General features: G+C 47.9%; 1 protein-coding gene across 5 annotated transcripts in view; it reads left to right on the top strand.

Moving 5' to 3' along the window:
- The window catches only part of ADD3 (adducin 3), a 57,098-nt gene that overhangs the window by 22,613 nt on the left and 20,392 nt on the right, over window positions 1-14,093 (top strand). For 4 of the 5 annotated variants that reach the window (XM_075842826.1, XM_075842824.1, XM_075842825.1 and 1 more), the window contains exon 2: window positions 852-902. The gene's annotated coding sequence lies outside the window, so the exon portion shown is untranslated. Of the gene's footprint in view, window positions 1-851; window positions 903-5,807; window positions 6,043-14,093 lie in introns of those variants that run through there. The other variant, XM_075842823.1, reaches the window with a different exon arrangement.

Below are 14,093 nucleotides of genomic sequence, written 5' to 3'. Positions count from 1 at the left end.
AGTGGAGTAGAGCGCCTCCCCCAGAGTCATGCGAGTGGCGGGAGTTGCATATAGAACCTCAACACTGTGTATAATGTTACTGTCCTGCTTTTTTTAGGCCTCAAACTGTACAATAGAGCCCTCAATTGATGAGATGACTCTGCTGACCAGCCCTCTAATGATAATGAGATGGCTCTGCTGACTCTGTCCCGGTCTACATAGCAAATCTGAAAAGTTAGCTGCAGAAAACAGGATATGTCAGTCTGTTGTGTGTTCTGCAGTGCGCAATATTTCAGGATTTTTTTTTTAATGTAGATTCTCATTAAAAAAAAAGTGTGTGTGTGTATATATATATCTACCACACAAGAAAATGGCAGACAGCACACTGCGAACACTGTCACCTAAGCCGCTAAATATAAATAAATCTGCATTACAGCTAAATCTGCTTACAATATGGAGGTAGCGCACATTTTGATCAAATTGTGTGAGCCCATCTGCCACGACAAGGCGACCTTTATGAGGTGGGGACCTACGCTGCACATACACCCAGAACTGGGACTAAACCTACATATATACCTGGGGATGGTAGGAACCAGCATTAAACTAATTACAATCACCCAGGGCAGAATGTGAGGAGCGCAAGATCAACAAATGGAGGCCGACACTATCCCCACATATATGGATCACATAAACAACACACAAGATTGAACAGCACATTCCAACTAAACGTGTATACAGGTGAATATATCATAATCTAGTAAATATAATGTAGAATCTGAATGATTTCAATGTCATTTTCTGATCCATCCGGAGACATGATTGTAATGATTGTTTTTACCCTTTTTAATTTTATGTTTTTGTTTCCCTCGTAGGTGAAGGAGCTGAACTGTTCTCTTTTTCCCTGGGATTGGGAACATATTTGGGTAAGTGGCCGGTTATATAAAATGATTTTCATTTTTTTCATTCTCCCCGTTGTCTTGGTCTCGTTACTTTGAGACGTCTCCCGAGTATGATGGATGATCGCACCGCACAGCGGCGTCTGTAACGTCTTCCACATGACTTAAAAATGTGCATAATACCTGAGCGTCCTGGATCTGATTTCTGGGGGGACTGATACGACGCCGCCTCTGGTGTTATAAGCGGGGCCATACTTTGTGTTCCCTTTTATTAATCGCATTCCTCCGGTATGTCGTGGTTTCGGTGATCGTCTTCATCAGTCTTGTTCCTTTTTTACCTTTTTTCTTTATTTATTTTTTTCTTTCCGGTATAATATTTTTCCCACAAAAAAACTTGTGGCGGTTACCGCTCTGCTTCATTATACGGCTGCCATGGAGGTTCATGCACTTCCATGTCTCCGATTTCATTCGGAGGTTTTCCTGTCGTATTTCGTACAAATCCGACTGGAAAAAAAAATGGTGGCATTCTGATAAATCTTGGGTCTGCTCATCTGTGATCGGTCGGGCTCGGCGTGGTCATTGATTGATGTACGTTGTCTGCAGTCTTCACCTACATCACATCCCCTGCTGCTTCAGTGTCTGCACGGAATATGTCCTTTGTATTGCTACGTTCTAGGAGCGCCGCACTAAATTCATCCCTCCTGTGTTAGTGGTGTGTCCCTTTTAAAGTTCACCTCCTCCTGTTGGTCATTGGCGCACGTTCGCTCTGTAAGGGCATTTCTGGGGCTCCCCTGTAAGGTTGGTCGCCTTGTGTGTGTTGTTTTTTTTTGGGTGTTGCATAGCGTTTTCTTTTTGTGTTTTTTTTAGCAAGCTTCCTCTTTGCTACGGTTCTGAAGTTCTGCCGCACCCCCACCCTGTGTGGACGGGGTTAAATATAGGGTTCCGCAGCTGAACTTGGTTTAATAGTGTTTATAAGGTTATTCCAAAGTCATGGAGTGTGTGTGGGAGAAGGTTTTTCGTGATCTATTCCACGGCTCCCCGAAGATTGCGGCCACGGATGTAGCATTGATCTGACGATACTTATATACTATTTAAAGTTACTATTTTCTGTGTATTATCTCAATTTCTTGAGCTACAGCACAACCACTGCTCATCCTGGGTCTCGAATAGAATGCGAGAACTACGGTTTATACTGACACACATGCAGAGCAGTGAAGATGTAAAAATGTCGCTTTATATAACAGCCTGTGTCGTGGTCCCGCAGCGAGATCCCTCCGTGATCCGGTAGTCACCGGGTACCTGCCCAATAAAGAGGCCTTGTCCAGAGTACAAATTTTACCGCTAAGAACCACAACTCGGGCACCCGGCACACGTCCGTATTTTTATTTTTTTTGTCCTGTCCGCGAATACGCATCCGTAAAGTCATCCGTATATACGGGGCTTTGTCCACAAAGCAGTAGTCGGTAGTGCGTCTGTATTTACGGATCCGCAAGAAAACCACAAATAATATGAAACGTCTGAACCTGGCGTCACCTCGCAACGTTTCCGTTATCACTACGGGTGCACATCCGTAGCCGTCCGTAATTTACAGAAGCGCCCATAGGCTTCTATGGGGAGTCCCTGCCGTAATTATGGACAAGAATAGGAACGGAACGGACACCCGAAAAAATACAGAGAGGTTTCCGTTTCGCATAGAAATGAATGGGTCCGTAATTGCGGATGAAAAATACGGTCGGTGCCCTCAGGGACCTGCATTTACTTGTCATCAAGAGAGAAATGACATTTAAAGTCCTGCAGCTTTATAATATACTTTGTTTAAATTTTTCATTTTAATATCTCTGCTTGCTGCCAGTGAATGGGGGAGTTCTTCCCATCCAGAGGCTGTAAAACATAATACTTCTCACCGCTGCGTGTCTGTTACAATTGTATCCAGTCTAGGCCATAAAGTGACCTGCACTGATACATTGTAACAAACAAGGAGAGATTTGTGCTGCTGATGTGATTAGACGCTGCTGATTGTCTAGACTGGTTAACATTGCACATCCTGGTGCTGAGGTTGTAAATAAGACGCGGGGGTCACGTTGGGGTTGGAGGACCCCTTTAAGGACTGTTACATTGTCGGGATGTGCAGAAGTTTGATGCTCCGGGCGTGAATTCTTAGGTCTTTCCTCTTGTGGAGATGAACTTTTATTCTACGCACTGCCAATATTTGCGAATACTGTAACGACATCATATAACGCGGGGCGGGGGATGGTAGCGCAGAGTGGCCCCGCATCCCGCCCGTTATCTGCAGGAGCCGCTGGAGAATCTGCTCTATACATTATCACAGCTATTGTTTCCAGCCTGAATGGGAAAGTTCAGCATTCCTGCTATGGGTGGGGGATGTGAGATTAACCCCTAATTCCTTCTCCGTATCCTAGTTTATCACAAACAGTAAAGACGACCGTAGACATCCGATCCGCCATCTTTTATCTGTACATTAACTCCGACGTGGGTACAGAGGGGCAGTCCTGGAATATCTTGTTGGTCCGGGGTCCATATAGACGTGTAGGTAAGTTTACTCTCTGATAAACTAGTTGCAATAATTGCGCCAAACTTATTAAGGTGCAGAATTTCCAGGAACCTCCTCCTTGCAGCACACTGGGGGCCACGAGTGACCTCCTTTCTCTGTCCTCCCACAATTCCATGCTCTGCAGCACCGTCTTGTCCGACATGGACCTATGAGGCGGTTCATCCTGAGTCTCCTGGTTCATGAATAGAATGCCAAAACTGCAGTGAAGACTGACACCAACACAGGCAGGGCAGTACGTGAGAGAAAGTGGGGTGGGGGTGTAATTCTGCGGGGTTATACATCAGTAATGGCTGTTCTCAGGTTTTCATCATCCGGGGGCTGGTATCTGTTAGACACGGGATGTTCAGTGATGGCGGTGAAGTGTGGCCGTGAGATATTCCAGGACGCCACATCTTGTTAGAGCTTCTCCTGTGACACCATCCCCACCCCCATCATCCTCAAGTGTCCGGGGCCTGCTCGGTCGTAGATAAGCTTCCATATCATGTTCCCAGCAGATTCCTGGAGGGTGAGATCCGGGCGGCGGGCGATGTGTAGGGCTTTTATCTCGGGTGGTTCGGAGGATTCTTCTGCCATGTAGATTAATGGACACTTTAGATGGAGGATTTTCTCAAGATGCCACTTGGGGCCCTCAGACACCCAGGAGCCTCCATCATCCAATATTCATATGCTTTGTGTTTGGTTAAGTTGCCTGCTTGCTGCCAATGACTAGCACTATTTTGGTTTCCATTCAGAGGTGCCTTTCTCACAGCTGAGGTCTTGTTACAATGTATCCGTGTTGTCTGAGCTAAGCAGCTTTGTCCTGTCCTGGACTGCTGGCTGAAGTCCCTGTGCTGATACATTGCAACAAACCCATCCTCTTTGAAAGCAAATCTAGGCCCAGACAGGTTTGCATTTTGACAGCAAGCACGTCTTGAAGATCGTGAGGACCATGATGTTATCAGTGGATAGTAACTCTGAGACCCCCACCTATCTCTAGAATCAGGGAAGAGGAGCGGTCCGGCCATAGACTGTAATAGGCAGCAGATTCTGGAGTGTCCCTTCAAGCAGCGCGTGCTCTTATCTGTACTCCAGCTTTCCCAGCTACTGATAAGCGCCGTCATAGCGCGTTTTACTCCTTCCTTGGCTGCGGGACAGCGGGTAAATGGTTAATGAAGTCCGGCCGTTATCATCGCTCCATCTATTGTATTAAGTAGAAACATCTGGCCGCCCCATAACCCCGGGCTGTTCTCATTAATATTTACGAGCGAGGCCCCCTGGCACCGGTCCAGCCGCGCAGGGCGTAGTACTGGGAACGGGACGCGGCGGCCAGGCTCAACCAGAAGTGATGGGGGGGGGTGGGTTCTGCTCCCCCCAATGGATGAGGTCGTCTGGGTGACGACTGACATTAGGTTGCCGACAGCTCACCGAGGACTTGGCACCCAGCTTTCCCAGACACCTGAACGGCTTATCTGCCTAGTAATGCATGGCCACCTCAGGGAACCGATCCTGCCATCTGCGTAGACTCCGTTACAATTTTTGGGGAGTTGATATGTCGCCCCCTCTAGATCACGGGACTGTTGGTAGGTATTGATTCATGATACCAACGCTTCTACCCCCTGCATTTCACATGGGTAAGATGGCGCCAATCTCCAGCGCGTCTTAAATCCTGCAATTCAATTGGGTGTTAAAATATCGGGCGCGCCACCGGTGCCGACCTCTTACACCGGTGCCGACCTCTTACACCGGTGCCGCCGAACTGTATAAATCTTCATTTACATGATATATTTGGCTTCGTTAAACCCCCCCCCCCCCCCCCCCCCCCATCCCTCAAGTTCTATTGCTTATATACTGTCAGTCTTCACTGCAGTCCTGCCATTCGGTTTATGAACCAGGCGGCACTGGATGAATATAATCTTCTATCCTTCCAAGATAGGACGGTGTAACCGAGCTTCAAGCTGTGGGGAATTATATAGTAACATGAATACATTTATTATATGAGCCGGACACTGGGTGGTTTTAGTATTCGTGAATAAGAGTCGTCTTTCCGATGACCATTCCTTGTTCTTTCCACATTGAATCCGTCTCTTGTCTGTGGACTCTAAATGTCAGGCTCTAAATACAGCGATGGCTCTCAGACCGGGATACACATTTTTTGGAAACTTATCAGAACTGTCCTTGCTGCCCATAGTAACCAATCTGATCTTGGCTTCCATTTCTTAACCTGCTCTGAAAAAATATAAGCCGAGCTCTGATTGGTTGCTATGAGTGCGTAGCAACTAATCAGAGCTCGGCTTTCATTTCTTAACCTGCTCTGGACGAATTAGAGCTGTTCTCTGGTTGCTATGGGGAACAGTTGAACTGTTTTACCTTCGAAATAACAAGGCCCCTGTGGGGATTGGTGGCTGTATTGGGGTACACGCTGTTCCTCGGCGCTGACTCCGCGGTGGATCTGGCGCTTTGAGCTCTTTTATTGCGCTGGTTTTGGCCGCCTTCCCCGCTTTGATGTCATTTCGGAGCTTTGTGATCCCCCAGCTGGAGATTTCATCCGACCTGCTGCAAACTACAATCCAGAAATCCCACTAAATGCGAGTCCCGGGGTCGTTCTGATGCTTCTAGGTGTGATCTGTTCTGAGGAAAGCTGGGTGACAGTCAATATGGCCATTATGTCACCTCACACAGAGGAGGTCACCGTAACTGCCCAAATCTGCCGCGACCGTTAGAACGCCTGTTACACGTACTTAACTGACGTACCATTCAGGGGTCTGGGAAAGCTGAGTGGTAACCCTGGTTTGCTTATCACCCAGCTTTCCCAAAAAATGTAGTAACATCACTAACTGCAGCTTTTACCTTGCCCATATTGGTTGCCACCCAGCTTTCCGCAGATCCTGACTGGCACGACAATCTAGACAGTATTTGCCGTTTCCTTGCGCTAGATTTACCCATTTATTGCCCCAGTGATGTACCGCAATGTACGACGCAACAAAATGTGATTGGGCCATACAAATCATCAGTAATTGTCAGTCTTCACTGCAGTCCTGGCATTCTATTCATGAACCGGCCCCGTGACTCCCTGTGATATAACGCTGCATATGGCGTCCCGGTTGTCGGCCGGTCGCCTCTTTGCTGGGCGGTGTACTACAGAGGGGATGTCGTGTCGGTGGTGGACGTGAGTTCTGAGATGCGGCGCTGGCGCTCGGCCACGCTTTCTCCACTTCTGAGTCTCCGCACTGAGCGCGCCGGGTGTTTTGCCATTTAGATGCCAGAGCTCGGATACATTCCTAGCGCGTAGCACAGTCTCCCTCCTTCTTCTAGGTATCACTTACCAGCATCCCGGGCCGGGGTGGGGGCGTCCATGCGGGTGGAGGGGCGCCGCGTCCTTGCATCAGAGCTGGTGATCCGCACGTTTCTCCGGGTTATCTGCCATTCCTATCTGGGTTGTGAGATGCGGCATCGTGTTCCAGGACATTCACGGAGGGTAACCTTTAAAAGGGTGGTACAGGATTAGAAAAACATGTCTGCTTTATAACTAAAATGGTGCCACACCTGTCCACAGGCTGTATGTGGTATTGCAACGCAGTCCCATTCACTTCAATGAAGCTGTAGTACCAGACACAACCCACAGACAGGTGTGGCGCTGTTTTTTTGGAAGAAAACAGACATGTTTTTCTAATCCCGTACAACCCCGCAAATAAAATAAGACCCCCAAAATATCCATCGCGGTCGTCCACGTGCGTAAAGTCTCTCAATATTTTATTCAGCCCTTTCTGGTTGGGTGACCATTATTGTTGGCCGCCATTACTGTACCTGTTGGGGCGGTCACCCAGCTTTTGTATATCTTGGGTAACAGGTGCTGGGTGAGCAACACCGCAGCCGTTACTGTGCAATTAATGGTTGTCACCTAACTTTCCACGGATCCTGACTGGCATGGAGATCTAGGAAAGGGTCCTGTCTTAACCTGTAGATCTCCAGCTGTTGTGAAACTACTACTCCCAGCATGGCCTGACAGCTGTAGGCTTGTACTACGTCGTCAGTAGTGTACATAGTCTCTGGTGTCAGTCTCTACTTATCTCTGGCATTCTATTCATTAATCAGAATTTCCCATAATTATTGGAAACATTATAGATTATAGAACATTAAACTGCGCTGCAGAAGTAGAGGACGGGTGCAGGGCTACAGGTCCGCGGTCTGGAGCACCAATGACAATATGGCTGTAAATAGCGTCCCTTGTTCCAGCGGACATCTTGGCGGTCAGATTGAGGAGCGGGTCCGTCATTGCTGCGCTCAACTTTTTCTACGCCAAGTTTTTGCAGCTTTGTTCTGCCATCTTTGTCCATCCACGTTCTTGCAAAGAAAAACTAAGGGGATTTTGACCCAAATGTCTACTTATCTCAGTATTTGCAGTCCTGATCATTCCAAGCTCTTACACTCTGTTATCAGCCATTTCAGGCTGGAGCGATGCTGCTGCCCGCCGTTATCTGAACTTCATAGTTCGTGAAGAGAATGCAAAACAGACGGCAGTAAAGACTGACACGATCGCAAAATGGGCTGAAAACTTCCAGAACCATTTGCCGACGTGTGCGTGATGTCGGCTCCCCTTATAGCGCTGAGAACTAGCGGTTTAGCGGTCCCTTTAATCGCTGCCGCTTTACCCAGCCTACGTGGACTCTCTCGCGTTGAGATTGCTACCGTTATTCCTCAATTATCTATTCTGTGAGCCATTGTCTGACCGCACAGTATCTGATACGATCCCAGCGAGCCTGACGCGGGAATCCCCCGGGGTGTTCTTCGGTGCAGCATTCTGAAAGTTAATTTCTGAGAAAGACGAGACCCCTGGGAAGAAAGTGACAAATTAAGGGGAGTTAAGTGTCACTTAAACATCCGGCTCCACCGACCAACATTCCCATAGTACAGACGGGAGGATTTACCCCGATAGAAGGATTTGCTCATCGGTAAAGGAGGAAAATCGTCCCACCACCACCACCACCATTCGAAGTAGCGCTCGCGGCGCAGATATTTCCTGTTCATTGGTTGGTTGAAGGGGTCGTTCACTCTGAGCAATCTCTGTTTAGCATCCGCTATTGCTCTGTATGTGAGTGTCAGTCTAAACTGTATTGCTGGTATTGTGTTCATGAACCAGGCAGCTCAGGATGTGCAGTGATTTAGGTCTATACCAGTTTCAGAGGAGACGCTCAATGCCATGGACTTCGCAGCCGCCATGTTTACCGGTCGTTACGCCTGGCTTCATCGCCGCGGCGCAGAGCGCTCTTATTTTATTTATTTTTGTCTCGCTGCCTGTTCTGGATTTCTGAATGTCTGATCCATTTCCTCTTTTTGATTCCCTTGTTTTTCGTTCTTGCGCCTGGGACGTGACCTGTGACCTTCGCTGCGACCAGTTATCAGGCAAGTTTACCGGATACCCCCCCAGTGTAGTTATCATAGCAAAATGCTGAAGATGAATTAACCCTTCATCTCCATTCTAGTCGAGAGCCGCCCGCCACTGAAGATAAATACGTGGCTGCAGTGTAGGGATCGGGGCGCCATTAATTATGCAAAACTTTCTATATTTTAGGGGTTGTAGCAAGGGGATTGCAGTTTTTGCTCGATGAAGCTTTTCTGTGGTTTGTCCAGGATTAGAAAACAGGACTACTTTCTTGCAAAAACAGTACCACACCTATCCACAGGTTGTTTTTGGTATTGCAACTCATCCCTGTTCACTTCAATGAAGCGGAGCTGCAATACCAGACTCCTCCCATGGACAGGTGTGGGGCTGTTTCTGGAAGAAAGCAGCCATATTTTCCTAATGCTGTACAATCCCTTTAAGTAGATCTCCAGGCTCCTCCCTCTTTTGAGTCATTGGTTGCCTCCGTCTTTATGCGGCCGTTTCCTGATCTTTTCTTACTGGCGGTTTAGTTGTATGTAATCATTCTGTCCTCACAGTAATGAAAAATCAGCTGAATTCATCTGTACAAGCAGAGCTGCAGTGTAAAGCATGCGGAGGGAAAGAGCAGAAAATGACAGGAGGTTACTCTCCAACTGCATCGTCTACTGGAGTCTGAGACCTTGATCACACCTACGTCTGCCTCTTTTGTTTAGAGCCGGGGGCTGGGTTGGCAGAGTCTAGTTGCTATTCATACACTGCCTAACAACCAGTTTTTTTCAATGTGGTTGCTAGGCGCCACGCCCATAGTAACAAGACACAAACCAGACCTTGTATCGTTTATTGCCGTATTAATCAGATTTTTGGGTGCTCTGTCTGCTCTGCCTGGCACCCGGCTGAAAAGGACACCTGGGAGGAGCCTCGTTGTGGCTGCTCAGCCAATCCGCAACTGTGGGAGTGTTCTTCACACTGGCTGTTTATGGAATGCTGGGTATTGTAGTGTTACAATGGCTGTATGCAGAGGAGTAAGTTATATACAGTGTGTGTGTGTGTGTGTGTGTGTGTGTGTGTGTGTGTGTATATATATCTATCTCTATCCGTCCTACATCCACGATTCCCCCCGTAGAGCTGTCCTGTCCTGAAATACCCTGATGAGGAATTACCCAGTTACCCAGAAGTGGGACAGCGGCTCAGGGCAGATTTTGAGTAATTGGCTGTTTTATATTAGTTGGAAAATAATTTGTCCCTAAAGATAATTCCCCTTTAATAATCTGTTTCCTAAGGGCAGGACTTGACTCCACTTTCACCACTCCCCGGCGTAAGGTATAAATCTGCCTCATACCCCAGGGTTTCTATTCTGCTACCATTGTCAGTCTTCACTACAGCTCTAGAATTCTATTCATGAACCACGTAGCTCAGGATGAGCCGGGACAAAGCTCCACGTAGGCTGTAGTTCATATCTAGAAAGCTCCGTGATCGCGTCATGGACCGGCATGCGGCGGCTTCACGAGGGGACGTTTCCTGTCAGGAAGAGGCTTTATTACTGGGGAAGCCGCGACCACTTTAGAGAGCGACTACCAGGCGTCCGTCCCGGAGGGTCCTGTAGAGGCTGACGCTTCAGTTTCCTGCTGGAGGGGGGAAGGGGGGGCCATTGTGCCAAGATAGTCCAGTGCCACTTATGGAGTAAGGAAGCCCCTGCCCACCACGCCAGCTCTGAATATAAATAGTAATTTGACGTTTCCTTGGATTTCACCCCCGACCCCGGTGCAACCAATTACCAGTATAAATCTGCTTTTTGGTTATTTTGCGTAGCGCCAGCTTACTCCACCGCACTGTACAGAGTGACCTCACAATTAGTCCTGGGGGGTTTGAAAGGGAGATTTGGTCACTGTCCCCCCCCCTACTGATGACATTACAATAAATGGCAAAACCAGGCAGTAGGGGGCGAGCTGCTGCCTGTGATACCTGACGGCCACCCATAGTGGGTAATGCGGAGTGTAGCGGGTTTTTTGTCCTAGCCCTCCCCCACCCCAAGAAAATCCTGTGACCCTCCCCCCACTATACTGCAGTACATCACACTATATAAACACTGCAGCACTGCCCTTCCATGCCATCCCTATTAAATCTGGAGAATTCCCCAGCTAAGCTAGAGGGCGCCAATGTACCCTCTAAATAGCCCCTAAAAGTGTATGTGGGAGTGACTCTGAAGTAAGCCCCGCCTCCTAAATGATAGAATATATATAAACGTTTTTTAAGTTTTGTCATGTGACCTGTCTGCAGAATGGGGAGGGGCCTGTGTGGCAAGTTTTTCAGCCCCTCCTATTGGCTTTTTGGGGGCTCCTCCAGGGGGTGCACTACCTTCTAGTTCCGTGTTATTAGGGCACCTAAGTGGAATAGGAATCTGTTCTGGGGTCAGAGTCCCTTTAAATTGATGATTTGAAAGGTTTTTACTTGACCTATCACGCTCCCAAAACTCCAGGGGCCCCTCATTGTCTGCCTGAGCCCCTCATATACGGGATGCTGCTATTATTGCGCTGCAGGTTTCCTGACCGCTGTATTTTTATACATCAGCTTAGATCTGTTTTCCTAACGCCGCACTCATAACCGTAATTATTTCCTGGCCGCGTCCTTCCAAGTGAGAAGCCGTGCGCCGGATCCCCGCGCTGCTGCCAAGATCCCAGGCTGCTCAGATGGAGACGGGAGATAAATCCCATAATGTGGATCCCCCAGTCTCCTCGCAGCACCTTCATAACGTCATGAAACGGGGTCAACTACTTCATAATTCCTATAATCCAGGATTTAGAAGGCTCTGACAGGTGCCAGATTCTCAAATTATTCTGGATGATTGGATGTTCATAGTAAAATATGTAATATTTCTTTGTAAGGGTTCTCTGCTTAGTCCTCAGAGGTGATCCCGGATTATGTGCCGTATTGGCAAAACGTCTGGATTATTTTCTGGCGGATAAATTTTTCTTTTTTTTCTTTAACGATTTGTGCAGCGAAAATTCATTTGTTTAACAATGCTGTGTGTAGGAGTGATCCCAGCTGCCAGGTACCCCACCATGATGTGACCCTCATAATGTGACTATGTAATAAATTGTTAAAGCATAATCTTGGGCGGGGATGCTAAATCCGCCTCTAATCACCGGTTTAAAACAGCAGATTCACTATGTACACACACTACTGATCCTGAGTTACATCCTGTATTATACCCCAGAGCTGCACTCACTATTCTGCTGGTGGAGTCACTGTGTACATACATTACATTACTTATCCTGTACTGATCCTGAGTTACAGCCTGTATTATACCCCAGAGCTGCACTCACTATTCTGCTGGTGGAGTCACTGTGTACATACATTACTTATCCTGTACTGATCCTGAGTTACATCCAGTATTATACTCCAGAGCTGCACTCACTATTCTGCTGGTGGAGTCACTGTGTACATACATTACTTATCCTGTACTGATCCTGAGTTATATCCTGTATTATACCCCAGAGCTGCACTCACTATTCTGCTGGTGGAGTCACTGTGTACATACATTACTTATCCTGTACTGATCCTGAGTTACATCCTGTATTATACTCCAGAGCTGCACTCACTATTCTGCTGGTGGAGTCACTGTGTACATACATTACTTATCCTGTACTGATCCTGAGTTACATCCTGTATTATACTCCAGAGCTGCACTCACTATTCTGCTGGTGGAGTCACTGTGTACATAGTTTATATTACTTATCCTGTACTGAACAAGCAGGGGATGCAGGGAGGTTGCAGCTGTGACTGAGCCTGATGGTTGACTAGCACCAGTACTGGATTGTCCCTTTTAAGAGCAGTCTTTCTTGCCATCCGTTGTGCCCTGCCCCCGGTGATGAGTCCCTCACATAGACCTTCCCTGTTTCAAGACACTTTTGGGATTCTCCAGCTGCTTGTAATAACGGAAAAACATTGCGTCCTTCCTCGCGGTCCCCACGACGGACGTTGTCTGACTGCCAAGAGTGTTTGCAATGTCCTTTCCGTAACCCTTCATTGTTACTGCTCCAGTGGACGAGTCTGCGACTAGAACCAGTGTGTGTGGAGGAGGGGTGATATACGAAGTAGCGTAAAACTGACCTACCAATCGCCTTACAGAAAACTGTTTACCGCTAGTCAGTTGTCTTATAAAAAATTTATTCCACCAATTCTGGTAAAGCTGGGTGACAACCGTTCCGCCCGCCATTACTGGTTTGGTTATGAAGGAGGAGCAGGTTTACGGCTGCAGAATGAGTCAAATGTTCTGTGCAGGAGTCTGGGAAAGCTGGGTGTCTGCAGTCACATCTATCACAATGTGACGGGTGTTTAGTAGACGTGGCCCTTCCCTTTCGATGGCAGCGTCTTGCTGTGGCGTATAAGGGATGATCAGCGCGGTCTGACTCCAGGTTATATAATCTTATGTGGATGATGTCGGCCTCCCAAATCCCGTCATTTTAAGCGCTGCCGGAGCCGCTGTTACACGTCACCGGTTCACCGCGCGTTTCTAGTCCTGCCTGGACACTTAGACCCTGGTACTATTTAAGCCTAATGATTTTTTGGCCGACACCGTGGTTCTGTTCTTCACGGGGTCACAGAGGGAGGAGGAACGGTTCATAGCAGTCACCGGGGAAGACTTTGAGAGCTTTACCTTTCAGGAGCCGAGGAAAGTTGGATGACAGCGTTGTGGTAAAGAATGAAAGGGTCTTGGAGCAATACGGAGGTCCGGGTGCTACCTGTGTAATGACCCCCTCCCCCTGTAATGTGACGAGCGAAAAATCGTTTATCTGTAACAATCTCGCCCAAAAAATAATGCGCCACAATCGATACGTGAGGGTCCCTGACGCACTTTACCTCTTCTCTTACGTATAGCGGCCCGGCGCAGCTTCCTATAGGTATATTAGGCGCTGAATAACACCATGAAGGTCTATCATGGACGCCACCATCTGTAATGCATAATATCGTCTTACAGAAACCGGTAATTGCGCCTTTTTTTTACCGACTTCATGACTTACGGATGCGCTTTTTTCCTCCGTCACTGGACTTTTTTGGGGAAAAGCCCAGACAGAAAACGCAACTTGAAAATGGCGTCCTCAGTAAAGATCGCAGGTGGCTTTTCCGTTCTGTCGGTACAATCCATCGCCTCGCGCCAGGCGTCCGTGAAGTGCACCTTTTAAGGGTTAATCATGGGGGGCATCACTAACACATGACTTCATGGCTCCTCCAGTGACTGGCACAGGCGCCCGCTCCTTTTTTTTGTCTTCTCTCTGTCCGTCCCCAC

This window comes from Rhinoderma darwinii, chromosome 11, assembly GCF_050947455.1.
Source record: "Rhinoderma darwinii isolate aRhiDar2 chromosome 11, aRhiDar2.hap1, whole genome shotgun sequence".
Lineage (NCBI taxonomy): Eukaryota > Metazoa > Chordata > Amphibia > Anura > Rhinodermatidae > Rhinoderma > Rhinoderma darwinii.
The sequence above is the reverse complement of the archived record's forward strand: the minus strand, read 5'-3'. Positions and strand labels throughout refer to the sequence as shown.